Here is a 26806-nt window from a genome sequence, read left to right as displayed (position 1 = left end):
ACAGTGGTCTCTTGCCACAAGGATCCACTTTGTCTTTGGGAGAATGAGGTGATGGCTATTGCTCTAGGCTTTTTCGTCTCCTTGTTGGATGACATCTGCATGTTTATTAGCTTCTGCTGGTAGAGGGTTATTAGCAGCTACCATTTAAGTATTTCTGCCACATTGCTATGCTCTTTGCCCAGAATAGCTTCTCTTCCCCTCATCTTTATACAGTAAGGAGAGTCTTATTAGCCTGTATTACAAATGGGGAGATTGAACCCTGATAGTAATAGTCTCAGAGTACCAAGATTTTGGTGGTAGATGCAGCTGTGGAACTTGGATCTCTGATGTCCACACCCGTTTCTTTCCCTTTACCATGCAGCCTCTGGTCCCTAGAAAATGTCTCCTACAAGGTAATAGTGGATGCCACTAAATAAATGATTGCTACTTAGTCAATAGGAGATCAGATTTAATGTTAGAAATATTTCAGTGGTAATGAGTAACTTTGCAGGTAACTGGAATTTATTTATTTATTTTATAATAAATGATTTATTGTTCTATAACAGTTGTCCCAATTTTCCCCCTTTTGTTCTCTTCTGCCCAGCCTTCCCCTGCTCCCACAGTCAATCTCCACCCTGTTGTCCATGTCCATGGGTCATTCATACATGTTCCTTGACTAGTTCCTTCCTCTTCTTTCCACTCTGATCCTCTCCCACCTCTCCTCTGGTCACTGTCAGTCTGTTTCTTATTTCCATGCCTCTGGTTTTGTTTTGCTCATTTGTTTTGTTCATTAGGGTCCTCTTATAAGTGATATCATATGTTGTTTGTCTTTTTGCCACTTGGCATTTTTCACTTAGCATAATATTCTCCCGTTCTATCTGTGCTGTTTTGAAAGATAGGAGCTCCTTCTTTCTTTCTGCTGCATAGTACTCCATTGTGAAATGTACCACAGTTTTTTGATCCATTCATTTACTGATGGGCACTTAGGCTGTTTATATCACTTGACTATTGTAAATAACGCAGTTATGAACATAGGGGTGCTGTAGGGTAAGAGTAAATGGAGTCAGTCATGCTCCCTCATGGGGCCCAATAAGCAGTATCCCCATAACTGAGAATGGACCTGCCTGTGCAGATTCACGCTTTGTTATATAGTATCTTGACACTCTGCCAGATTTGTGTTCATTTAGTATATAAGGGAGTTGGGACTTTTCTGTGGTGCAACAAGTGATGCAATATGTGGCTTGCAACATGTGTGGATTGCCCCACCCCAGAATAAAGGCATGTCATGCATTCCCATGGCTTGCGTATATTCTTCCATCTGCCTGAATCCTGCGTGAACCCGTCTGGCCTTCAACGGTTGCAAGACAGGTGCATAGGTTCTTTTAAACTGGTGTTTCAGGATTTGTAGGATATGGTCCCAGCAGTGGAATCGCTGGGTCAAAAGGCAGTTCCATTTTTAGTTTTTTGAGGAAATTCCATACTGTTTTCCATAGTGGCTGCACCAGTCTGCATTCCCACCAGCAGTGCACTAGGGTTCCCTCTTCTCCACATCCTCACCATCACTTGTTTGTTGATTTGTTAATGATGGCCATTCTGATTGGTGTGAGGTGGTATCTTATTGTGGTTTTAATTTGCATCTCTCTGATGGCTAGCTATGTTGAGCATCTTTTCATATGTATATGGATCCTCTGTGTGTCCTTGGAGGAGTGTCTGTTCAGATCCTTTGCCCATTTTTTTAATTGGATTTTTGTCTTTCTGGTGTTCAGTCCTATGAGTTCTTTATGTATTTTGGAGATCAAACTCTTCTTCCAGGTATCATTGGAAACATAGTTTCCATACGGTTGGTTCCCTTTTCATTTTGATGATGTTTTCTTTAGCTGTGCAGAAGCTTTTTAATTTGATGTAAGTGACTGGAATTTGACATTCATTTCTGGGCAGTGATAATGTTTTCCCTTGTTTGTCTTGTCTCATATGTAAGCTGTGGTACAGTATTCTTATAGTGCATTAGTGAGCCATTCCTTGCTGATTATTTTAGATGTGTACATTAGGCTTTGACTAGAGGCTCAGGAGAATCAAGTGTAGACTTGTAAAATGTGACTGCTCTGTTTGTCAGTCTTGTTTTAACACACTGGGTCTCTTGGGAGCAGAAGTTTATGGACCCATTTGTTACAGTGGCTACTATTTTTCTTGACCCTAGGGGAAAAATAACCAGAGTTACTGGTTGAATTGCAAATGAAATCTTTATTTCAGGTTTATTATGACATAGCTAGCTTTGATATATATTTTGATTCTGGAATCTGTAAAAATTGTCATGGAAATTAAGAAGAAAATTTCTGCAATGCAGTATTTACAGCTGCTGTTTCCATCTGATAATGTGCAGATTGCCTAAGTAATTTTTGTGCATTTATGTAATAATTTTCTTTGTCCATATTTGAGATCCAGCATATGTAGTAAAACAAAATGGTAATCCTGGTTTTGTTACGTTCTCTTTGGCTGACTGTATGGTATTTTAGTCTAGGTTGTCAACTTGTTTAGTATGCATTTGAAGAGAAAAGATACAGGGTCATGAGGAGTCTATTATCTGCCTTTGCTTCCTGTGTTAATTTGTCTTTCTTTTGAAATAGCTGTGAAACTATTGAAACACACATCTCTAGGTATAAGATGAATATAAAGAAGAAGGCAACATGCCTCTTTAGGCCACTCTTAGAAGGCTCAGCAGGTCCCTGTGTAGGCACCCTGGGTAGTACCTGTGGTTGACCTTGGTTGATGTGAATTTGGGTTAGAAAGGCAGCGTCAAGAGAACGGAGGCAGGGCTAGAAGTTAAAGGTGTGGGTCCTGGCATGAACGAAACTCAGTGAATATCAGAATCAAGGCAGGTCATCAAGGAAATAAAAACACAGATAACCAACAGGTGTCAGCAAGTTTTCAGGTGTCAGGAACCAACATGCAGTCAGAAACCAGGGACAGTATTTGATATGGAGAACAGCAGAGCCTCGAACCAGATAAAGGTGTAAAGAACTTTAACTATTGTTAAGAAAATCCGTTTTATTTATTTATGATGGACTGGGAATGACATCAAGGGTTTTCTAACCTAATCGCAGCTGGGAAGGTGGGGCCAAAGCTGAGAGTAATGCCATAGTTGGGATACTGAAGTTAGGAAAAGAGACATTTGTCTACTTGATGATCCTTTGAAGGGTGGCATCATAGTAATGCAGGGTATGCCTGTCATGTACATGGTATTATTCTAGGCATTAAGGAATAAGAAAGACTATATTTTAACCTTCAAGGGGCTTCTGATTGTGTTGAGAAGACAGATCATATCCATGCAGAGTAAACAATGGAAAGGAAATATGTTGGATCTCACAGGGGTGATACTCACCATGAGTTCTGTTGGAGTTTGGAGGGAAGGATGAACTGACTGGGCTGGGGTGGTCCCAGAACATGCTGAAGAAGATAGAGTGAGTCATAGAAGGAGCTGAGTTTGGAATGCAAGATGGGACTTAAGGTGAGGAGGATGTAGGTGAGTGCCTCTCTTACCTTTACTTACGGTTTCACCCTTGAGCCTGTTTCCTAATTTGTAAGATAGTTAAATTCTACCTTTCTTATTTGTGTCATGGTTGTTGTACAATCTGAGGTGATTTATGTGAAAGCCTTTTGTAAATGGCACCATGGATTCAAATATGTTATTAATAATTTGCCATTTTCAGTGGAGAGCCTGTTGGCTAACAGCTTTGTTTTAATTCATTCATCATATGTAAATGAGATTGTGTTCTTGTAATCAAAGGTGTTTAATGAAGAGGATGATTAGATGTAGAGGGAGTCAATAGACTGTTGATAAGTAAGGTTAGTATATGTCTTAAGGTTTACTTATAAGTACACAGTATTAAAAATTAATATTAAATGTGTATCTGAAGTGTTTTACCTTTTTGGTTAGTAAAAAGGAACTTTATTTGAAGAGTAAGTTACTGGGCTGTGAAAAAATCTGAGTCTATTTAGTAGCAAAATTACATGATGCTTCTCATTCTGCAATGTAAAACAGATTATTTTTAGCATCCCTTTGAATCAGTGATAAATTCTAGTTGCACAATTCAGTAATTAAAGCATAGAGGAATATAACACCATTTAGACAAGAATATCTTTTTGTGTTGGATATGTTTCAAAGTTTCAACTGTTACCTTTTTTAAATTTAAAAAAATTTTAAAAGTATATTTTATTGATTATGCTGTTACAGTTGTCCCAATTTTTCCCCTTGTGTCCCCCCTGCCCAGTACCCCACTTCCCTCCAGTGATCTCCCCTCACCCTTAGTTCATGTCCATGGGCTGTGCATATAAGTTCTTTGGCTTCTCCGTTTCCTATACTATTCTTAACATCCCCCTATTCTGTACCTACCAATTATACTTCTTAGTCCCTGTACCTTTTCCCTCATTCTCCCCTGCCCCCTCTCCACTGGTAAGTCTCCAAATGACCTCCATATCTATGATTTTGTTCCTGTTCTAGTTGTTTGCTTAGTTTGTTTTTTTGTTTTTAGAGGCAGTTGTTGGTAATTGTGAGTTTGCCATCATTCATTTTAATGTCCATAGTTTTGATCTTCTTTTTCTTAAATAAGCCCCTTTAACATTTCATATAATAAGGGTGTGGTGATAATGAACTCCTTTAGCTTTACCTTATCAGGTAAGCACTTTATCTGCCCTTCCATTCTGAATAGTAGCTTTGCTGGATAGAGTAATCTAGGTTGTAGGTACTTGCTTTTCATGACTTTGAATACTTCTTGCCTGCAAAGTTTGTTTTGAGAAATCAGCTGATAGTCTTATGGGAACTCCTTTGCAGGTAACTCTCTGTTTCCTCTTTCTGCTCTTAAGGTTCATCTTGAACATTTGGCATTTTAATTATGCTGTGTCTTTGTGTGTTCCTCTTTGGGCCCAATTTGTTTGAGACTCTGTTTCCTGGGCTTGTATGTCTATTTCCTTTGCCAAATTAGGGAAGTTTCCTTTCATTATTTTTACAAATAAGTTTTCAATTTCTTGTTGTTCTTCTCCTCCTGGCATCCGAATGTTTCAGATGTTGGCACATTTGGAGATGTCACAGAGTCTTCTTATTCTCTCCATGTTTTTTTTTAAATTGTTTTTTCTTTCTGTACTGGTTGAATGTTTATTTATTCCTTATGTTCCAAATCATTGATTGAACCCTGGCTTATTCCCTCCACTGTTGGCTTCCTGTGGATTTTTTCTTTATTTCACAGTGTAGCCTTCATTTCTTCCCTTATGCCTTTGCTGTACTAAGTGAGTTCTCTGAGCATTCTTATTGCCAGTGTTTGAACCCTGCATCCTATAGGCTGGCTGTCTCCATTTTGTTTAGTTCTTTTTCTGGGGTTTTGTTCTGTTCTTTCATTTGGGCCATATTTCTTTGTCTCCTCAATTCAGCAGCCTTCCTGTGTTTGTTTCTGTGCATTAGGTAGGGCCGCTTTGACACCCAACCTTAGTGAACCTGTTAAGTTGTATGGGGCGGAGCCTTAGGTAATTGCCAGGACAGGGCAACCTGCTTCACCATTTTGTGGCTCTGTATGTGGTGGAGGGGTTGACAAGGGGACAATGCTGCTGCTTGGCCATTGGAGGCTTGCTTGGTACTCGCCCGTTTCTAGTCACTCACTCACTTCCAGTATGTGACTGGTGCCCCTCTAGCTGTTGCCCTGGTGGTGGTTCCCACTGTGGGTGGGTTTGCCTACATTCTAGAACTGTGCAGACCCTTTAAACGGACTTTGCTGAGACACCTGCAGTTTATTCTGCCACCCTGACCCCCACTAGTTTTTACAGCCACACGTTTTGAGGCTTTACTTCCCAGTGGTGGAACCCTGGGCTGAGCAGTCTGGCCTGGGGCTGGGATCGCTCTCTCCCAAGACATCCCTTCCAATTTTTACCCACTGCACATGGACGTGGGACTGCCCATTCAGATCACTGCCACCACCACCTTGACACCATCATACTGTGTCCTCTCTGCTCCAGCACCCTATCTCCATGCCTTCTGCCTGTCTGGGTAAATATGGCTTCTTGAAATCCTTGGTTGTTGGACTTCCATACAGTTCTGTTTTCTGGAAGTTCTGGGTGTTTTTTGTTTTGAAGTTAGTTGTGATCCTTCTTATGGTTGTACAAGGAGGCAAATTGTGTATGCTTATGCCTCCATCTTGACTGGAAGTTTCAGCTGTTATCTTCATAGAGGGCCTCCCTAGAATCATTGGTTTGTCATCTTTGTGGGTTCACAGGCAACAGGGAAAGTGCCAGTACATTGGCAAAGGACATAGTGTCCCACTTTTTAGAAGGGAAGTTTAGAGTATTCTGGGATTCTTTGATTTCCTACTTGGTGAGCTTACTGCATCGATGTTATATGCAGAATTTTGGAACACAGTCTTTCAAGGATCCTTGCCTGTCAGGATCTCCATTCCTCTGTCCCTGCGTCTGTCCTGTTTGCTCCTGTCTTGTCTCTCTTCTCAGTCTGCCTCTGCTCTGAGGATTGCAAAAGAAACTGCCTGGTGATTTAAGTTGCTACCACATTTGTATTTAACATTGTAGATCATTCCGTGATGATGCTAACCTGCTTCTTAAGCACTTGCTGCTAGTTTGCAATCTTTTCTGAATCTGGAAGCCTTATTTTATCTTATGCAAGTTGTTATTATTTTATCTTTTTATGCCCATTTCACAAAAGCTCATTAACTGGTTGAATTGAAATGAGTGTTCTGTCGACCCAAATTCTCTCCGCTCTTTGCCTGGGTGGAGCCCAACACTTAAAGTGGTGACTATGGGGCCAACATGAGGTCACCGGACACAAGGCAGGTCCAGCTTTTATGGTTGAAGTACGTCAGGAAAATGCATTGTGATTTTTTTCTTCAAACATAGCCATTCAAGAAAATTCACTTATTTGACAAATGTTGGGGGGTATTTTCTGTGTGTCAGGCATTGAGCCAGGTACTAGGAATTACAAAAGAGAAAATGAAAAAGATATTTCATAGTGAAGACAAAGAGGAGTTGGGCGTCATAAGTATTAGGATACGCAGGTGGCTGCCCCGGGCCAGACCTCTCAACCACGAGCATTAAAAACATTTTTTAAAAAATCACATGGTCACATGTAGCAGAGGCATCATACAACTAGATAATTTATTTTTCCTTTGAAAATAGAGTCTGTTTATTGTGAATTTCTGAATATTTTCAACCTCTAAATTCTCAGGTGTCTTAGCAGTTCAGAACTTCTGTTGTGGATGAAAAACTGAGCAAATTTAAGACTAGAACTAAATCTAAATTTCTTCAGTCACCTGGTTTTAGGTTTTTGTGTGCCATTTTTGTTCACTCTTTGTTTTGTTCTGAACCCAACACTGATGGAGAGGTTGCCATGCACCCTTTCTGTCCCACCCTAGTAGGTGTCACAGTCTAATGCAGAACAGGTTGTAGTAGTGGTGGTGGGTTAGCTGTGGATAGTAGCTGTGATCTATGCTGTACTGCTTGTTTATTGTGGGTGAGGCCACCTTCTGCCCATGGCTTAGCTCATTGAATTCTCACGGTCTCATTTTCATAGTTCAGGGAAATTGATACTCAAATAAACCATCTGGAATCTTAGAGTGTGTCATTGGGGAAGCCAGTTTGACCTTGAGTATGGATCAAGAGGCTGGAGCATTATGGTGTTTTGTTTTGCGCCTCTGGTTTGGTGGGCGTAGATACAGTGGAGCTAGGTAGCTGAGCAGTGCTCTGCAGCCAAAGTGACCATTGAAGCCACTCACTAGTCAGAAAAGGGCCTGGAGGACTATCCCAGCAGGATGGCAGGTGTAGGGAAATGCACATGTGGGGGTCAGTCATGGTGTGATTGCAGCATGAGAAGTGGCAGAGGCCACCCTGCCAAGCAGCTGGAGGGAAAGCCTAGGATCCATAGGATTCTGTTCCCAGGAATTGGCCTTGGCTGCTCCACAGCGAGGCAGAGAGGGGTCTTTTTAAGCAAGAATGTGCCTAATACAGCAGCAGTGTCGGGGATTGGAAAATAAAACCAGTGACACAGGCAGACCTGTATTCGTGGGACAGATGTGCCACTTCCCCCAGGCCACGTCTAATGTCTGCCCTTCTGAGCACTGCTTCTCCTAAAGGATAACCTGGAGGGCACCTGGGAAAGATTGGCAAGACTGGAATGTTTGTCCCACCTTCACATACTTGGAGGCTTGTAGACTTGAAGGGTTTGATAAATTGTGATTTCACTGGGCAGAGCAGAGTACATTGGTTTGAAGAAGTTATGAAAGTATAGACTCTACCTGAATATAAAGACAGCCCCATTTCAAACTTGCTTCTCACTACATGGAGATACAAACTCATCACTTCCCTCTGCCTGAACGGTGTTCAAACAGAGAGATATGGTACAGAGGGCTCTGCACTAAATGGCGGCAGGTCTCACAGCCCTTCCAGCTCTAGTCTTTGCTGCTCCTCAAGCCTGTGGGCCTGTGAGTTTCCTGGAGACAGACCTGCAGATACATACATACTGTAACTCTGGATCTGGGGACTTCTGGACCTCCTCGTGATGTCCTAATACAGGGTCCAACACAAACAATGCCCCTTTTTATTACAAAATCATAAGCATGTAATTACGTAACATAACATCACACTCAAACACACCATATGATATTTTAGGTGAAATGTTCAAATTAAAACTATAAATTATTACACCCATATTATTACCCTACCAACCAAGCTCATGCAGACCTTACTTGTGCCTGGACCCTGTATTTAGAAGTAGTAATAGCATTTATCTTTATGTTAACTGCATACTCTGTGCATCTCAGAGGAGAGTAATCAGTCTCTTGTCGCTTTGTTCCACATGCAAATTTTAGTGTTTCTTGTTTATTGCAGCTGGAACTAGTCATCCCTTTTCTCATGGCATTTTGCATGGCACTCTTGCCGCAGAGCATTTTCCAGCTTAGAGCATTGTGACTTTTTGTAAGTAGCTTCACCTTTGTTTGATTCATGGTTGTATCTCTCATGTAAAGTAGGAGGATAGTGAATGTCTAGTTGGATCAGTGAGTGACTGTATCTGGGTTATCAGATTCTTTGGCCAGGGACTGTTCACCCAGAAGTACTGACCATCTATGGATCTCTGCAAAATCATATTATTTCAGGAATTGATTGTTCTTCATATTTTACTGAGCAGTTACTGCTCATTAAGCGAAGAGAAAGAAAATATGTTTTATGACCCTTGTATTTATGTCTGGGATAAATAATTGCTAAATGAACACATTATTCACAACTGGGAGACTTTGTCTTCACCTGTGCTCTCACAGAATAGATAATATGTTTCCTCAGCCTTTAACTGAAAGTGTATCTAGCTGAGATTGATGCCCATGGGCGTTCCATGGGTGGTAGCTGGCTCATGTTATTTTTGTTTGACTTATAGCAGTGTCTCTTTTGATGCTTGTTTTATATTTCTTGTGTTTGTTTACTCCTCCCCACCAGCTAAAGCTTTTTGGGGCCCAAGATCTTGTCTTATTACTTACCATATTTTGCTGTGTATAATGCACACCCTTTTTTTGCCCAAATGTTTGAGGGAGAATTAAGGATGCACATTATACATGGGTATACTGAATACATACCATGGGTATAATAATCCTGTGTATAATTTGCACAAAAATGTGGGTGTGCATTATGCACAGGAGGGCATTTTACATAGCAAAATATGGTAACGTTTTTTACCTCATCTTCTATAATAGAGCTCTCTTATAGGTTAAATTGAATAGTGGGGCCAGCTAGGTGTATTCTTATAGGCTCTTATTTAAAAGATATAGGACCATTCTAGCAATGGGAATTGAAGCTCAGATAACCAACCTGAGAGGAAGGAAGCGCAGAGATTTTCATTTTTATCATGGTGTTAACCATATACTTATTGCTAAAAATGTTCATATTGTTCTCATGAGATGGGTTTCTCTGAAGCTAATAGAGCTACATGTTTTAAAGTGTCTAATAGTCTTGTAAATAGAGCTTTATTTGTGACTAGGTAAGAACATTAATGCCTTGTATGATATTATGGATAGAGAGGAACTTAGAATTTGATTCTGGGTAAGAAGGTAGCACTGGAAAATCAAGGGGTAAGCAGATACCTGGAACATATGCGAGTGCTGTAATATGCTAGCTTCTCATTTCTAAAAGTTGGAATTCAGAAGCTTAAGAGAGATGGCAAGGACCAAAATAGTAAACAAATCCTAATACAATTAGATTAGGATAATAATGGCAGATTAACAATGAGTCATTTAGGCACAGCTTGTTCTTAGGTTAAATGTTTTCATATCACAGAATTTTTTATTTCACAGTAACTTTGGATGTTGTGGATAACTAAGATTAAAGGGCATATTACTAGGGAAAACTTTATTACCATTGACTTTTTAAAATGCTTTGTAGAACAAAAGAAGAAATTTCATAAGAAAAATCCAGTCCTTTCTCTCACCAGAGGACACAGGCATGTAAACTGAATGTAAACTGTATTGCTTAGGAGGCGAATGGTCTGTAGTGTATTTGAAATAACCAGAATACATCATAAAGCTCTGTCTCTGGTTTTTCCCTTTTCCCCTCTTCCCTTCTTCTCTTCCTGCTTCCCTCCCTTCCTTCCTGAAACAGATATATTTTACTAGATATTTATCTTGGCTTGATTATTGTTGGTCATGATTATTTTCTAAGATGTCACTTGCTGTGGTTTCATAATAGTTTTTTTTTTAACCCAAACATAAAGAATTTTAATTAGTAATACTATTTTAAGAATCAGACTGAGATCTGGAGACTGCATGAGTACATTTTGGTGCCACCATCTTGGGGACCTTATTTGAAATCTGAGCAAAGATAGGTACCTGTTTAATGGGAAGATCAACCAGTTTATTCCTTTCTTCATTACTTGTTCATTCATTTTTTTCAACAAATATTGGAGCGTCTGTTTGCTTTTCATCTTGGTATTCTTTTCTTAAGATACTGGTAATAACCCTTTTGTTATCTTAACCCTGAAACCTTAAGAAGCCTGAAGCTCTGTCCAGTACAATAGCTGCTAGCCACAGGTTGCTATTTAAATTAACATTAATTAAAATGAAATAAAGATTCAGTTCATTCGTCACACTAGCCACATTTCAAGCACTCAGTCAAGTGCTCTGTGTGGCTGGAGGCTGCCATGTTGAACAGTGTCCATCTATAAAACATGTCCATCGTTGCAAGGAGTCCAGCCAGACTGTGCTGCCTTAGTGTTCTTTAACTCTACCTTCTGACACATCTCAGCATCCCATCCACCTCATCATCCAAAACCTACATCTCAGTTTTGTTCCATTTAAATCATTCTGTCCTCTTATTGTAGGTCTTCATCTCCTGCCATCTGAATTAAGGCTCTAATGTTATCAGGGCTCTGAATCCTTCGCTACCACACCTTATCTCCAATGGCAGTTATACCTTCCCTTGTGCTCTCTTCACACTACATACATACTTTCACCACAGTGAAGGCTAATCCCTTGTTTCTATGACTTTTCTTCTGGTGGGTCAAGAAGTTCTTGGAGGTGCAGGATTGGGCCTTTATTTTTGTGGGTAGGGCCACATGCAGTGCCTGTCACATTGCCACGATAAAGTAAGTGCAATGAATAGGTGGGTAAAGGAGGGTTAACTAGGTTACATTCTGAAGGCAAGAGGCAATTTGGATGCATGGAAGCTAGAAGAAAAGAGGGCATTTATGTGGAGGGAGCATCATTATGTGGATGCAAGCCCATTGGTAGGAAATTAATGGCATCTCTGCTCCTAGGCTGTAGCCAAAGAGGAGCATTTTTAGCGTCATTCAGAGCTTAACCATGGGGACATAAATGATTTGAATTTTGGTGTTGCATATAAATGTGTTTCCCTGTGCTTGCTAACATAACACCTCTTAGTAGAGGTGCTGGGTGTCACACTTATTAACCTTAACCTTTAACTTCAGAGGAGTTAAAGATAACTTTGCCCTGTAAAATTAGGCAACATCTTCACAAAATCTAGTTAGTTTTTCAAGACTTTATGGTTAAATAGTTTATAACTTTTAAGTTATAGAAATATAAGTTTATGACTTATGTTAGACATGTAGGAAAGAAAAAGGCTGTCTGACAGTAATTGAAAAGAGTGACTGTGGCCAGACAGACCTGTCCTGACCCTGCCTCTTCCAAGCTGTGTTATCCTGAGCAAGTCACCTTCCAGTCTTTAATTTCCTTATTTTTAAATGGAGCTATTACTTGCCCTGTAAAGAGCAAGTTAAATGTATGTCACATATATTAGTACTATGCTTAGTCCTGAGTAAAGCATTCACCAAGTCATAGCTAATAACAAAATAATAGTTAATAGCCTTTCACAAAATGGGAAAACTCATAGTTGTGTTTCCCAAAGGAAGAGTTTATGCATGTTACTAAACGTAAATGGTCATCCAGAAAATATAGCTAGATAAAACCACCTCTAAAGTGAAATATATATTGTTGGTTACTTTCAAAATCATGCAGAAAAGATGATCTGGGAAAAGTAAAATTTGGCCTGCATAATCTAAAACCCAGGGATAATTCTCTGTATTTGGAAATAAGGTGATCACTGATTTATGCAAATCACTTAGGAAAAACTCACTTTTTTTGTTACTCTGTATAATCAAGAGTGTGCTCTACAGCTGCTCCTAAGGAAGTGGAATAAAATTATGTGCTACTTTTAATTTTAAATAAGCAAACTAGTATGACTTGCATAAATTAGAGTGTTATTGAATGATCTTTCTATTTTTTTCATACTTTGAAAAAGATATTGACAGTCTTGACTGTGTAGGTTCTTGTTATCTAAAGGTCTATATATAATTCATGCATGTCCAGTAGTTCTCTTTAGTAGACTGAAAGCTGCTTTTCTCTCCTATGGAAATTGCACACTTCTCCCTTCCTCTGCCTACCAGGCCTTTCCCTAGTCTCGCTCCTCCCCATCTCTCTTGACTTCCCTTGAAGCTATTTGATATACCCCACCTCACTTTCAGTGTCATGTTGTTGCTTTCAACCATCTATCTTATCATATTATATTATAATTAGTTACATTAATGAAACTGTGAGTTTTTTGATGAGCATGCATTTTCTTACTCATTTTTGTGTTTGCAGTGTTTAAAGCAAGGCTTATTTATACACGGTACTTGGTAAAGTTTTGCTGAATGAATAAATGCTTAGTCATTAACTTTTCTTGTATGTATTCTTTTAAGTAAACTGTTGTTCTCCTTGGGAGGAAACTATATTGTACTTTCTGCTACCTCACAGCTCCAGTATGTGGTAACCAATGCCAGATTGCTTTATAGGCTTGCTGTTAATATCAGTTATCCTCGAAACACTTTATACTGTCAATTCAGCAGGTATTCAATCTTTGTTACTATTTTATCCCTATATTATGTACTATTAAAATATGTATATAGATGTAAGAGGGCTGGTTGGGCTGCCATGGGCAGCAGCTGAAGTGCCAGAGGGAAATTCATTGGCTGGGGGGTTCCCCCTGAGAAGTATGGGGTCTAAAAACCCCAAGCTAGGCTCCCCATCCTAAAGCACCAGAGCCTGGAAAGGAACCTAAATAACATCTAGCTCTGAAAAGTGACAAGGTTTGTGTCTGCTGGGAAGAGACAGCTGCAGTCACAGAGATCCTTTTAAACACACATCATTTTGATTGCAGCCATTTACCCTGGGCTCTGGCAAAGGTGAGGTAGAGGGACTAGAGATGCTGGAGGAGAGTCTGGGGATGGAGACTTTGGGGAGAGAACTGAAGGAGCAACTGCCAGGCCCTGTGCTGACTCATTCCCCATACTGCAGTAGCCATCTTGCTCAGGCATAGCAGTCCCCTCCAATTGGCATCAGCCTGAGGGAAAGCAATAGCCCCTGCCTTCCTAACCCCTCCCCCCAGCAGGCATTACTCTGCCTCACCCTGTGGTGCTTAAGCCTGACTGTTGATTACAGATTGACTACATTAACAACGGAATGAGACAGCCACAGACTGGATCCTGGTAGCCTTCAACAGGCTACCTAGGGCCAGATTGGGACACCATCTGACATTACCAGGGGCAGATCCAGAAAGAGAAAATAGTGAGATGAATTCCACCACAGTCATCTTCATGATTTGTGTTATTTTCTCTCCTGCATAGCTTCTTTACATTCATTTCTTGACCCATTTTACTCCATTTTACCTTCTTTCCTTTTCTTACTTTCATTTTAAATTTTATATTCTCTCTTGCTACAACTTGTTTCCTTTCCACACTCTTACTATTTCTCCCCTTTCCAGCCACTTAAAAACCATTTTTCTTGTCACTATTCACCTCACATTCTTTTTCCCATTCTTAAAATACCCTTAGTCTCTCTCCACCCTTATCAGTCTTTGCTCGTTGATCATGGATATGGTGGTTGTCGCATTCCTCCAATTTATTTCTAGGTCTTCACTACTTTTGTATTTCAAATCTGAAATTTTACCATTCCCCTCTCCTACTCCATTTTGCGTTCCTCCTGCCCTTTCTTTTATTTTAAATTTTAATTTTTCCCCTGTCTTAGCCTGGTTTTTATTCCTCACTCTTAGTATTCCTTCATCCCCCAGATAAGATGATCCCCCATCGTCTCAAAATCACTTCTCTTTCCTCTAGACATCTCTTAAGTATTTCTTACTTTTTTCCTTCTTATTCCCCTCTCACCCATATTAATCTTTGCTCATTGTTGTTGATAGTGCTGTGGTGGATCTTTTTCTCCAGTTTGTTTCCTTTTCTTCATCTCTTTCACTACTTAAAAAATTGATTTATTGTTTTTAAATTTTTGTTTAAATGTAATACTATATTTTTCCCTTCACTTACTCCATTCTGCCTTCTTCCCTCCCCTTTTTATTTATGATTTAAATTTTTCTTTCTCTCTTGCCTTATCCCAGTTCCTTACTCTTATTATTCCTTCTCCGTTAACTCTCTCAAATCACTTTTCTTTCATTTAGGTATCTCATACTTGTTTTTTCTTTCTTACAATAGTTTTAATCACTTTATACTTTTATTACTACTGGCTCATTTGCTGTTGATATTATGATTATGGATGGGGGTTAATTTTGTGGGGGTGGGTTTGTTTCCTGGGCTGTTTGGTTGTGTTCTGGCAGCACCTGTACAACAGCATACAAGACGTGGTGGGTGGAGTGACTCTCACCCAACCAGCCAGAGGGAAGGACCCACCAAAGAACGACCCAACAACCACCAATACTCAGTTACAACCAGAGAGCCCACATAAATGGCATAAAAGGCATTCCAAGAGCATCAAGTTAAGGAGATCAAGGAGACTGGACCACTGAATCCACAGTTCTCCTACCACAGAAGGTCGCACCACAAAGACAGGGAGTGAAAGCAGATCATTCTAAGAAGCAAAAACAAACAAGAAGGATAATCTAAAATGGATAGACAACCCACAATTGAAAGGAAAGTAGGACTCTCCAGAGAGAGTGCTAAATGAAATTGAGGCAAGCAAACTATCACACATTGAGTTCAAAATAATGGTTATAAAGATGCTCAATGAACTCAGTGAGAATTTTTAAAAAGAACTCCAGGGAAACTATAAGGAACTTACTGTGAACTATGCTAGCATGAAGAATGACATAAAAACTATCAGTAAAAATCTGTAGGAAATGAAGAATACAGTATCTGAAATGAAGAACACAGTAGAAGGAATTAAAAGCAGACCAGATGAAACAAAGGATCAAATCAGCAAGCTGGAGGACAAGGTAGAAAAAAATTACCAGACAGAGCAACAAAATGAAAAAAAGAAACTCAAACCCCTCTCCCCCCGCAAAAAAACAAAAACCAAAAAAACAAAGAGAGCTTCAGGGAGCTGCAGGACAACATGAAATATAAGAATATCTGGATCATAGGGATACCAGAAGGAGATGAATAGGAACAAGGAATAGAAAACCTTTTGAAAAAGTTATAGCAGAAAATGTCTCTAACTTGATGAAGAAAAAAAGACATGCAAGTCCAAGAAGCATGGAGGGTCCAAATCAAAATGAATCCAAAGAGGCCCACTCCAAGACACATCATATTTAAAATGGCAAAATTTAAAGACAAAGAATCTTAAAGGAAGCAAGGGAGAAACTGCTGGTAACATACAAGGGACCTCCAATGAGGCTATCAGCTGATTTCTCAACAGAAACACAACAAGGCAGAAGGGAATGGAAAGAATTATTCTAGGAAATGAAAAGCATACACGTGCAACCAAGGCTACTCTACCTTTCAAGGCTCTCATTTAAAATGGAAGGTGAAATAAGGAGTTTGCCACACTAAAAGAAAAAGCTGAAAGTATATATCTCCACCAAATCAGCATTGCAAGACATGCTAAAGGGGCCACTTTAAGAAGATTTAGGAAAAAGAGAGAGAGCAGCACAAGTACAAGGGAAAAAATGGCACTGAATAAGTACCTTTTGATAATAACCTTAAATGTAAATGGATTAAATGCTCTAAGCAAAAGACATAGGGTAGCTGAATGGATAAGAAAGCAAGAGACCAATGTCAGAGCAAAAGATCTACACAGACTGAAAGTGAAGGGATTGGAAAAACAGCAAAAACAATTATTCCAACCAAATGGACATGAAAAAAAGGCTGGGGTTGCAATACTTATCAGACAAAGTAGATTCTAAAACAAAGGCGATAAAAAGAGACACAGAATGACATTTCTAATATGGAAGGGAATAATCCATCAAGAAAATATAACCCTTGTATACATATATATACCCAACATAAGAGCACACAAGTGTATAAGGAAAATCTTGGAGGACTTCAAGAAAGGCATTGACAGCAACACACTCATAGTAGGAGATTTTAACACCCCATTATCAAAAGTGGATAGGTCTTCCAAACAAAGAATCAACAAGGGTATTGTGGCATAGAACAACAGCCTATATCAAATGGATTTAATTGATACATACAGCTTTTCACCCCAAATAAACAAAGTATACATTCTTTTCAAATGCACATGGAATATTTTCAAAGATAGACCACATGGTAGGATACAAAACAAGCTTCAAGACATTCAAGAAAATTGAAATCATACCAAGCAGCCTCTCAGATCATAATGACTTGAAACTAGAAACTGACCTCAAGGAAAAACTCAGAAACATTCAAATGAATGGAGACTAAATAACATATGCTGTTAAATAATGAATGGGTTAATAATGAGATCAAGGAAGAAATCAAAACATTTCTGGAAACAAAAGAAAATGAACACACAACAGCACAGAACCTATGGGACACAGCAAGTCCTAAGAGGGAAGTTCATAGCAATACAGGCCTCCCTAAAAAAGAAAAATTTCAAATAAATCACCTAAACCAACATCTACAAGAAGTAGAGGAAGAAGAATAAACAAAACCCAGAGTGAGTAGAAGGAAGGAAATAATCAAGATCAGAGCGGAAATAAATAACACAAGAGACTAAAAGAACAATTCCAAGGATCAGTAAATCCAGGAACTGGTTCTTTGAAAAGGTAAAATCGACAAGCCTTTAACCAGACTCGTCAAGAAAAAAAGAGAGGACCCAAATAAGTAAAATCAGATATGGAAGAGGAGAAATTACAACTGATTCAAAGGATTGTAAGAAATTATTATGAACAACTATATGCCAAGAAGTTAGACAACCTGGGTGAAATAGACAAATTTCTAGAAATATATAATCTTCCAAAACTGAATCAAGAAGAAGCACAAAGCCTGAATAGACCAATAACAGCTAGTGAAATAGAAGCAGTAATGAAAATACTCCCCACACACAAAAGCCCTGGATTGGATGACTTCACAGGTGAATTTTACCAAACATTTGGGAAGAACCAACTTGTATCCTTTTCAAACTATTCCAAAAAATTCAAGAAGAAGGAAGACCCCCAAACTCATTGTATGAGGCTGGTATTACTCTAATTCCAAAACCAGGTAAAACACGTCAAGGAAAGAAAACTACAGCCCAACATTGCTGATGAACATGGATGCTAAAATCCTTAACAAAGTATTGGCAAACCGGATCCAGCATTACATTAAAAAGATCATACACCATGATCAAGTGGGATTCCTCCCAGGGATGCAAGGATGGTATAATTTTTGCAAATTAATAAATATAATATACCACATAAACAAAATGAAAGACAAAAACCAAATGCTCATATCAATAGATGCTGAAAACACTTTTGATGAAGTACAGCACCCATTTAAAATAAAAACCCTCAGCATAGTGGAAATAGAGCTAGCATACCTCAATATAATAAAGGCCATATATGAGAAACCTAGAGCCAACATCATACTAAATGGGCAAAATCTATAAGCTTTCCCCCTAAGACCAGGAACAAGACAAGTGTGTCTGCTTTTACCCCTTTTATTTAACATAGTATTGGAAGTCCTAGCCACAGTGATCATACAGGAAAAAGAAATAAAAGGCATCCAAACTGGAAAGGAGGAAGTAAAGCTGTCACTATTTGCAGACTACATGACAGTGTACATAGACAATCTTACAGGCTCCATCAGAAAACTACTTGACCTAATAAGTGAATTCAGCAAAATAGCAGGATACAAAGTCTATATTCAGAATCAAAGGCATTTCTGTACACCAACAATGAAATCAGAAAGAGAAACCAGGGGAAAAAATCCCATTTACTATAGCAACAAGAAAAATAAAGTACCTAGGAATAAACTTAACCAAGAAGGTTAAAGACTTATACTTGGAAAATTACAGAACACTGAAAAATATTAAAGAAGATATAAATAAATGGAAGCATATGCCGTGTTCATGGATTGGGAGAATTAACATGATTAAAATGTCTCTGCTACCCAAAGTAATGTGTAGATTCAGTGCAATTCCTATTAAAATACCAATGACATATTTCACAGATTTAGAACAAATATTTCAAAAATGTATATGGAACCAAAAATGACCCTGAATAGCCTCAGCCTTGAGAAAGAAGAACAAAGTGGGAGGGACTACAAGACCTGATAACAAACTGTACTACAAGGCCACTGTAATGAAAATAGCCTAGTACTAGCATAAGAACAGACACATGGATTAGTGGAACCGAGTAGAGAGCCCAGAAATAAACCCATGTCTCTATGGTCAATTAATATTTGACAAAGGCGGAGTAAAAATGGAGTAAAAATAGCCTTTTCAACAAATAGTGTTGTGAGAACTGGAATGGTACATGCAAAAAAATGAAATTAGGCCACGAATTTACACCATGCAGCAGAATAATCACAAAATAGATACAAGACTTACACATAAGTCATGACACCATAAAAGTCTCAGAGGAAAACATAAACAGTAAAATTTCAGATATCCTACACAGCCGTATTTTCACCGATATATCCTCCAGGGTAGGGGAAGTAAAGGATAGATGAAACACATGGGACCACATCAAATTAAAAATCTCTGCATGGCTAAAGAAAACGTCATCAAAATGAAAACAGAACCAACTATATGGGAAAACATGTTTGCCCGTGATATCTCAGATAAGGGTTTGATCTCCAAAATACATGAAGAACTCATACAACTCGACACACGGAAGACAAACAATCCAATTAAAAAATGGGCAGAGGACCTGAACAGACATTTCTCCAAGCAGGACATACACAGGGCCCAGAGCCATATGAAAGGATGCTCAACATCACTAGCCATCAGAGAGATGCAAATCAAAACCACAATGAGACACCACCTTACACTGATCAGAATGGCCATCATTAACAAACAACAAGTGCTGGTAAAGATGTGGAAAAAAGGGAACCCTGCTGCACTGTTGGTGGGAATGCAGACTGGTGTAGCCACTGTGAAAAACAGTATGGAATTTCCTCAACAAACTAAAAATGGAGCTGCCTTTTGACCTGGCAGTACCACTGTTGGGAGTATACCTTAAGAACCCTGAAACACCAATTCAAAAGGACCTATTCACCCCTATGTTCATATGAGCATTATTTACAATAGCCAAGTCCTGGAAACAGCCTAAGTGCCCATCAGTAAATGAGTGGATCAAAAAACTGTGGTACATTTCACAATGGATACTATGCAGCAGAAAGAAAGAGCTCCTATCTTTCACGACAGCATGGATGGAACTGGAGAATGTTATGCTAAGTGAAAAATGCCAGGCCATAAAAGACAAATACCATTTGGTCTCACTTATAAGAGGAACCTAATGAATAAAACAAATGAGCAAAACAGAACCAGAAGCGTGGAAACAAGGAACAGGCTGACAGTGACCAGAGGGAAGGTGGGAGGGGGATCAGAGTAGAAAGAAGGGGAAGAGTAATCAATGAACAGTCAATGACCCATGGGCATGGACAGGAGGGTGGGGATTGACTTGAGAGCCAGGGGTGTGGGCAAGGGAGGGGCGAGCAACGAGGGAAAATTTGGACATCTGTAATAGAACAACAATCAGTAAAAATATGTACATAGTGATTATGAAGATTTTCATTGAATTTAAATATTTTTGTGTGAAATTAATACAAATGTTCATGTCTGATAGAGTTCTTATGTGAAAGATCAGTTCATTGTGGTCCATAACAAAATCTAAAATATATGTGTCGTTGTTGGTAAATGAATTGATCATATCAGTTGAATAAACTTATAATATACTTGGCTTTTTATTTTTCTGCCCTTTGGCTATTATTTACTATGATTCCTTGAAGTTAATTCCAGAGCTTGCTCCAGGATAGGGAGTTGGAATTATATAGAAATTTATATACCTCATTAGCTCCTTGCTTTAATTGAAAAAGAACTATTGGGATTAGAGCTCTCTTAAAGAAATGTTGAAATGCGAAATTTGAATTTAAAAATTTCTTGAAGACTTGAATGCATTTTGCTTGTCAGTATTTAATTTTTTTTTCTTTTTAGTTTTAATTTTGATTTGCTGTTACTACTGATATCTGAGCCAAAGTGGTGATGCTGCCTGAGGGAAATTTCTACAACCTTTAAGTCAACACTGACACGGTAAGAGTGTGTGCCTTTTACCCTTAAAGCCATTTAATTTTTATGTTATAGTTTAGAATTTTAATTTGAAAAAAAAAGATAAAATATATTAACATTTAAAAATACTAAAAATATTTTTAAAATATTAAAAAAGGATAGAATATATTAACATTTAAACATCTTGAAAATATTAAAAATATTAACTGTTAATATATTTTGATATAGAAGTATTAAGAGATAATATTTTAGACCTTTGAATCCTAATCAGTGGTAAGAATTTGAAAGAAAATTTGATGTATTCTTTTCATATTAATTTTTATGTGAGTATTTAATATAGCTATATAGTTTATTAAACTGTGGTCTCATTTTCCTCCCTATATTTTTTGCCCCCTTACTTTTTACTTCCTGAGGTTAAACCAGTTCTTTACTCTCTGAACCTCGTTAATAATAAATTGGTAAGAGAAGTCAAGGTTATAAAACTTAAGCCTAGTCAGTTTTTACCATATCTTACTCTGAACTGAAGTGGTGGTGATTCCAACGGTGGCTAATATGAGGTTTTGAATTATTTAAGGATTAAAATGATCTATTCTGCTCTGTCTTTGAGAAGTAATGCAAGAGTAATAAGATGTAGCAATCTATCCAGACAAGTTATTCCTTTGAGCTTCACTTTCCTCGTGTATAAAATGCCATCATTTGCCTTTAATGTTTTATAGAGTTGTAAAAACCAAATGAGATACTGTATTCGGAAGTGTGGAAGTGTCTTTACACACACACCCCCTCCTTTTTTTTTTGCAAGTGTAGAGGGAGAATAACAGTCCTTTGGTTTTAAGATGGGTATTAAGAGAGAACATATTCTTTTAATATCCTTGCAGAGGTATCCAACCTTTTGGCATTTCTAGGCCACACTGGAGGAAGAGTTGTGTTGGACCACACATTAAATACATTGCACCACGTAATCACAAAACAATCTTATAATGTTTTAAGGAAGTTTATGATTTTGTATTGGGTTGCATTCATAGCCATCCTGGGACACATGGCCACAGGTTGGACACCCCTGCGTAGAGGAAAGGATGCTGGAAGGCTTGATCTCAAATCCTGTCTCACCTTGACCTTGGGAATATCATTACATTAATTTACTGTTGGAAAAGTGAATTTAATTCTCATACCTTTACTTTGCAGATAATTTTTCGGGAATATGTTTGTATTCTTTGATTACAAGGGAATTACCATGTTTTGCTGTATATAATGCACATCTTTTTGCACAAATTTTTGAGGGAAAAATAAGGATGTGCATTATACATGGGTAGTACTAATTTTGTATCTCTATAAATGTTTTTAATTCTTTTGTTTATGCTTATGCGTTAAAAGTAACTGTAGAAAGCAGTAATGATATCCATATGCAAAATAATACCCTGGAATACGATAATTGGTTTTGTTTCTAAATATAAATAAATAAAAAATGAAATTAAAAAATTAAAATGAAAGATGTCTTTTCTGAATGTTTGGGCCAAAAATGTAAGAGTGCCTTATACACAACAAAATATGGTAAGCAAGAAATCAGTATCAGATAACTGGGAAATCTCCAAATATTTTCAAATTAAATATAACATTCTGAAAATACCATGGGTCAAAGAGGAGGTCTAAAAGGAAATTAGAAAATATTTTGAATTGAATGAAAATGAAAATACAGCATATCAAAATTTATGTGATACACCAAAAACAGTACTGCAAGGGAAAAATTACAGTATTAAAGGCTTATATTAGACAACAAAAGTTTTAAAAGAACAATTTAAAGTTTCACCTTAAGAAACTAGAAGACAAAGAGCAAATTAAACCCCCAACAAGCAGAAGAGGAAGACAATAAAAAACAAAAATCATTGAAATAGAAAACAGGAAAACAATTAAAAAAATCAGTGAAGTCAGAAACTGGTTCTTTTGTCTTTTAATATATACAAAATTGATAAATCTGTAGTCATGCTAATCAGGAAAAAGAGGAGAGAGCAGAAATTTCTAATATCAGAAAAGGGACACCATCATTATAAAACCTACAGATATTAAAAGGAAGATAAGGGAACATTATAATGTAGATAAATGGACAAATTCCATCAAAGACGTAACTTCTACCTTACTCAAGAAATTGAATTTGTAGTTAAAAATGCTCCCCAAAAGGAAGTCCCAAGTCCAGATGGACTCACTGGTGTATTCTACCCACCTAATAAGAAATAGAAAATACCAATTATATACAAACTCTTCAGAAAATAGGAAGGGAACACTAATTTATTTTATGAGGCCAGTATTACTCTGATACAAAAAATAAAGATATTTCTCAACAAAATATTAGTAAATTGAATAGTTTATATAAAAAAGATAATATATCATACCAAAGTACAGTTTATTCCAGTGATGCAGGATTGGTTCTTCATTTGGAAATAAATCAGCACAGCTCACAATAGCAACAACTAAACAATTGAATTTTCAAAACCCATATGATCATCACAATAGATGCAGAAAAAAAAATTTAACAATATTTATCAGCCACTCATAATAAAAACTCAGAAAAATAGGATTAGAAGGGAGCAGGAACTTACTAACTTGGTAAAAGGTATGTATGCAAATATTACAGCTAACACTATAATTATTCATGAAAGACCTAAATGCTTTTGCCTAACCTTAGGAACAATGAAGGATGGTAACTCACTTACTCAGAATTGTCCTAGTCAGTGCAGTAAAACAAGAAAGAGAAATAAAAGGCATTTAGATAAGGAAAGAAGAGAAATCAAATTCAGAAGTCCCGTAGCAAAGGACCTGAGAAATGGAGAATTTAGCCTTGTAGCCTCTGTGATATAGAAGAGAGGCTAGGAAGAGATGGGAGTAGACATTCAATGCCAGTAGACAACATCTATATTTTGTTTGTTTTTTGCAGTTATCTGAAAATCATAAAATACAGGGCAACATTTCTATCACTTGTGGTTTTAAGTTACTCTTTTCTTTAAAGTTAAAAGTCCACATACTCTGTTGGGGGAATTTTATTTCATCATTTTCTTTCTATTAATATATACAAACAGCTCTGTGTAGTACTTAAAAGTTATACATTAAAACTTTATTAAATAGCTTTTTAATATAAAGAAAGAGGCTATCTGAAATAACAGCAAGATGTCCTCTTAAAATCTAAGAGAGCAAACAAATGATTTGTTAAATCTATTATTACTGTCATTTGGCTTCGAATGAGTTAAAATTTTTTTGTCTGCATGCTGTCTATGTCTTAGAACGCATTGACATGTTTTATGTAATAATATAAGCCACATAATATGCTTATTGATATCTGCTAAATAATTTTCAAATACTTGTTTAATTTTATGATGGTTGGCAGTGTAGAACTGAGGAAATCTCAAGTTCTATTCCCAGTTGCCTGGGATAGTTATTTGATAAGACAGTGTCTCTGAATGGTTTGCTGGAATTGTTTTCTAAGTCTCTTGCAACAGAATAGTTTTTCAGCATAAGTAGAATGCTTACACATTTATATAAATATATAATGTAATAACTGTGCATTTCTACTTCAATTGCATATTAGTGACCATATCAGTTGGTGTTGTGTATTTGGTATGGTAGAGGCAGTGTGAGTTTAGCAGTTACTAGAAAATCTTGGGTTCAAATGCTAAAAACATAGTCTTTTCGCTTTTGAGCAAAACCTACTTTAAGTCCTGATCCTCCTTTCCCTCATTTGCAAAAGGAGGACAATAATCTTTATTTCCAATTATATTGAGAAATAATTTATACACATCACTACATCACTATATAAATTTAAGGTATACAGCATGATAGCATGAATGTTTGATTTACATATATTGTGAAATGATTATAATAGATTCAGCTAACATGTCTTCTTATATAGAGATGATAATAATAAAGAAGAAAAAAAGGAAAGAATTTTTCTCCTTCTGATGTGAGCTCTTAGGATTTATTCTCTTATCAACTCCTATATATCATACAGCAGTGTTAGCTGTAGTCATATTTACATTACATTCCTAGTGCTTATTTATTTTGTAACTGGAAGTTTATACCTTATGGAAGGTTATAATTTCGATAAGCTGCTGAAAACTTTAGAAATAATACTAGAGCACCTAGCAGACAAACGATACTCAAATGGTGATGTTAACAGAGGATCTTCATTGGAGAAACATTAAAAGACTGGCATCTGAGAGAACCAGTATTGAATTGGATTGGAAAAATTATTCCAATTGCATTTTTCACAGGAATAAAATAAACAAAAAAAATCCTGAAATTTGTATGGAACCACGAGAGACTCCAAATAGCCAAAGACTCCCCAAAAATACAAAAACCAAAACCAAACAGGAACTATATTATAAAACTATAGTAACCAAAACAGTATAGTATTGGCTTAAAAATTGACTCAAATATCAGTGGAACAGAATAGAGTCCAGAAATAAATCCACAATTATATGGTCAATTAATTTACAACAAAAGAGTCAAGAACACACAGTGGGGGAAAGGATAGTTTCTTCAATAAGTGATATTGGGAAAACTGGACAGCTTCATGCAAAAGAATGAAACTAGACTTTTATTTCATACCATACCCCAAAATTAACTCAAAATGGATTAAAGACTTGAATGAACTATCTGAACCATAAAACTCCTCGAAGGAAACATAGGTGGTAAGCTTCTTGACTTCTTGGTCTTGGAGAAAACATTTTGCATCTGTTCAAAGCAAAGGCAGCAAAAACAAAAGTAAGTTAGTGGGACTACGTCAAATTAAAAGCTTTAGCACAGTAAAGGAAGCCATCGACAAAATGAAAGACAACCTATTAAGTGGGAGAAAGTATTTTCAAATCAGATATCTGATAAGGGGTTAGTATAAAAAGTATATAAAGAATTCATACAACTCAATAGCAAAAGATCCCAAACAATATACTTTAAAAATAGATAGAGGATCAAAATAGATATTTTTTCCAAAGATGACGTACAAAATGATCAACAGATGCGTGAAAAGATACTCAACATCACAAATCGTCAGGGCAATGCAAATGGAAACTACAAAGAGATACCAGCTCACATCTGTTAAAATGGCTGTTACCCCAAAAACATTGTGGTGAGGATGCAGAGGAAAGGGAACACTTGTACACTGTTGGTGGGAATGTAAAATGTTGCAACTGCTGTGGAAAACAGTATGAAGCTACCTCAAGAAAAGGAAAAATATTCATCACTATATGATCCAGCAATCCCACTTCTGGGTATCTAAAGAAAAGGGAAACACAAACTTGAAGATATTTGCATTCCCATGTTAATTGCTTTGTTATTTTCAATATCCAAGATATGAAAACAACCTAAGTGCCCACTGATGGGTGAATGAATAAAAAAAGATATGGTATATATACAATGGAATACTATTTAGCCATAACAAAGAATGAAATCTTGCCATTTGTGGTGATGTGGATGGACTTTGAGGGCATTATGCTAAGTGAAATAAGTGAGACAGAATAAGACAAATACTGATTGATCTCATTTAAATGTGCAATTTAAAAACAACAATTAACAACAGCAACAAAAACCAAGTTCATAGAAACAGGTGGGTAAAGGGTGGGAAAACGGGTGAAGAGGGTCAGAACATCCAAATTTCGGTTGTAACATAATGAAGTCTGCGGGATATAATGTACAGCATGGTGACTGAAGTTAATGATAATGTACATTGCATTTTTGAAAGTTGCTAAGAGAATAGACTTTAAGTTGCCATCACAAGAAAAAATTTTTAGTAACCACGTATGGTGACAGATGTTATCTAGGCTTAATTGGGCTTATCATTTCACAATACTGTTGACCCTTACAATGTGGGTTTGAACTGCACAGATTCACTTATACATAGAAACACATGT

General features: G+C 37.3%; 1 protein-coding gene across 4 annotated transcripts in view; it reads left to right on the top strand.

The window, feature by feature from the left end:
* WASF3 (WASP family member 3) overlaps positions 1-26806 on the top strand; it is a 141820-nt gene that overhangs the window by 42295 nt on the left and 72719 nt on the right. For all 4 annotated transcript variants that reach the window (XM_054577147.1, XM_054577144.1, XM_054577146.1 and 1 more), the window contains exon 2: positions 20844-20939. The gene's annotated coding sequence lies outside the window, so the exon portion shown is untranslated. The remainder of the gene's footprint in view (positions 1-20843; positions 20940-26806) is intronic.

Source organism: Pteronotus mesoamericanus, unplaced genomic scaffold (genome assembly GCF_021234165.1).
Source record: "Pteronotus mesoamericanus isolate MK-2021 breed Mesoamerican mustached bat unplaced genomic scaffold, CSHL_Meso_final contig_41, whole genome shotgun sequence".
In the NCBI taxonomy this organism is placed as follows: domain Eukaryota; kingdom Metazoa; phylum Chordata; class Mammalia; order Chiroptera; family Mormoopidae; genus Pteronotus; species Pteronotus mesoamericanus.
This window is presented reverse-complemented; position numbering and strand designations above follow the sequence as displayed.